Source organism: Styela clava, chromosome 13 (assembly GCF_964204865.1).
Source record: "Styela clava chromosome 13, kaStyClav1.hap1.2, whole genome shotgun sequence".
In the NCBI taxonomy this organism is placed as follows: domain Eukaryota; kingdom Metazoa; phylum Chordata; class Ascidiacea; order Stolidobranchia; family Styelidae; genus Styela; species Styela clava.
In genome coordinates this window covers 16,045,001-16,047,500 of record NC_135262.1, presented here as the reverse complement: position 1 = coordinate 16,047,500, position 2,500 = coordinate 16,045,001, and the positions used below count along the sequence as shown (strand labels likewise).

The 2,500-nt window shown below is 53.8% G+C and overlaps 1 non-coding gene across 1 annotated transcript in view; it reads left to right on the top strand.

Annotated features, from left to right (window-relative positions):
* The first annotated feature begins 1,325 nt into the window (after nt 1-1,325).
* The window catches only part of LOC144431558 (small subunit ribosomal RNA), a 1,810-nt gene continuing 635 nt past the window's right edge, over nt 1,326-2,500 (top strand). The window contains exon 1 of the ribosomal RNA XR_013480122.1: nt 1,326-2,500. This exon is cut by the window's right edge and continues 635 nt beyond it. This is a non-coding gene — a ribosomal RNA (small subunit ribosomal RNA).

Below are 2,500 nucleotides of genomic sequence, written 5' to 3'. Positions count from 1 at the left end.
ACAAACGTGCAAGCATACTAACCTAACCCTAGGTAAGGCATGTCAGAGCGAAAGACAGTAATTTCGAATGAGCCAAGAAAGAGCGGTGCGGGGCCGGTCGGAGCGCACCCTTTTCTCGGTGGCTGGCGGGCGAGAGAGTGCTGCGTCGCCGGCATCGGCGTCGAAAGAAGCCGAGCCGAAAAAAGTTAAAGTACAAACGTGCAAGCATACTAACCTAACCCTAGGTAAGGCATGTCAGAGCGAAAGACAGTAATTTCGAATGAGCCAAGAAAGAGCGGTGCGGGGCCGGTCGGAGCGCACCCTTTTCTCGGTGGCTGGCGGGCGAGAGAGTGCTGCGTCGCCGGCATCGGCGTCGAAAGAAGCCGAGCCGAAAAAAGTTAAAGTACAAACGTGCAATCATACTAACCTAACCCTAGGTAAGGCATGTCAGAGCGAAAGACAGTAATTTCGAATGAGCCAAGAAAGAGCGGTGCGGGGCCGGTCGGAGCGCACCCTTTTCTCGGTGGCTGGCGGGCGAGAGAGTGCTGCGTCGCCGGCATCGGCGTCGAAAGAAGCCGAGCCGAAAAAAGTTAAAGTACAAACGTGCAAGCATACTAACCTAACCCTAGGTAAGGCATGTCAGAGCGAAAGACAGTAATTTCGAATGAGCCAAGAAAGAGCGGTGCGGGGCCGGTCGGAGCGCACCCTTTTCTCGGTGGCTGGCGGGCGAGAGAGTGCTGCGTCGCCGGCATCGGCGTCGAAAGAAGCCGAGCCGAAAAAAGTTAAAGTACAAACGTGCAAGCATACTAACCTAACCCTAGGTAAGGCATGTCAGAGCGAAAGACAGTAATTTCGAATGAGCCAAGAAAGAGCGGTGCGGGGCCGGTCGGAGCGCACCCTTTTCTCGGTGGCTGGCGGGCGAGAGAGTGCTGCGTCGCCGGCATCGGCGTCGAAAGAAGCCGAGCCAAAAAAAGTTAAAGTACAAACGCGATGCTAATGAGCGAGCCGTTGTCTCGACTAATATGTAGGGGGCGTTCGATCGAGCGTCTGGCTTGAGCGCTTGTCGGCCTAGCAGAACGGTCGCATTGTTATGCCCGGGTTTTAGGCACCGCTGCAGGCGGCCGGCAGAGCTCTTGTTTGTGCGAAACTGAATGGATCGAGCCCGAGAGAGGGCGAGCAAAGAAAAAACGCAAATCGCTCCGCCTGGCACTGCCGGCGAGAGCGTGGACGTCGCGGCCAGCGACTGTCGAAGCTGAGTACGGCCGCAGGCGATCGCCTCGGTCGTAAACGAATGCGACGAGCACGCGCCGGGCGGCCCAGCAAGGGCCGAGCGCAGCTGTCGCAGCTATCTGGTTGATCCTGCCAGTAGTGATATGCTTGTCTCAAAGATTAAGCCATGCAGGTGCAAGTACGAGTTCTCGTAAAGCGAAACTGCGAATGGCTCATTAAATCAGTCTTGGTTTATTTGGTCTCGTAAGCGAAGTGGATAACTGTGGTAATTCTAGAGCTAATACATGCATTAAGCGCCGACTTCGGGAGGCGCGCTTTTATCAGATCAAAACCGACCGGGTTCGTCCTGTGACGTTTGATGACTCTGGATAACCACGCGGATCGTACGGTCTCTGCACCGACGACGTATCATTCAAGTGTCTGCCCTATCAACTGTCGAAGGTACGCTACGTGCCTACCTTTGTGATAACGGGTAACGGGGAATCAGGGTTCGATTCCGGAGAGGGAGCCTGAGAAACGGCTACCACATCCAAGGAAGGCAGCAGGCGCGCAAATTACCCATTCCCGACACGGGGAGGTAGTGACGAAAAATAACAATACAGGACTCTAACGAGGCCCTGTAATTGGAATGAGTACATCCTAAAACTCTTAACGAGTATCCATTGGAGGGCAAGTCTGGTGCCAGCAGCCGCGGTAATTCCAGCTCCAACAGTGTATGCTAAAGTTGTTGCGGTTGAAAAGCTCGTAGTTGGATTTTGGGCGAGCGCCGCCGGTCCGTCGCAAGGCGTGTCACTGGTTGCGTTCGCCTCACCTTCGGTTCTCCGTCGGTGCTCTTGACTGAGTGTCGGCGGTGGCCGATAAGTTTACTTTGAAAAAATTAGAGTGTTCAAAGCAGGCTGTTCGCCTGCATAGTGTTGCATGGAATAATGGAATAGGACCTCGGTTCTATTTTGTTGGTTTTCGGAGCACGAGGTAATGATTAAGAGGGACAGACGGGGGCGTCCGTACTCTGCCGTTAGAGGTGAAATTCTTGGATCGGCGGAAGACGAACTACTGCGAAAGCATTCGCCAAGAATGTTTTCTTTAATCAAGAGCGAAAGTCAGAGGTTCGAAGACGATCAGATACCGTCCTAGTTCTGACTATAAACGATGCCAACTAGCGATCGGGAGGCGTTACCATGACGACCTTTCCGGCAGCTTCCGGGAAACCAAAGTCTTTGGGTTCCGGGGGAAGTATGGTTGCAAAGCTGAAACTTAAAGGAATTGACGGAAGGGCACCACCAGGAGTGGA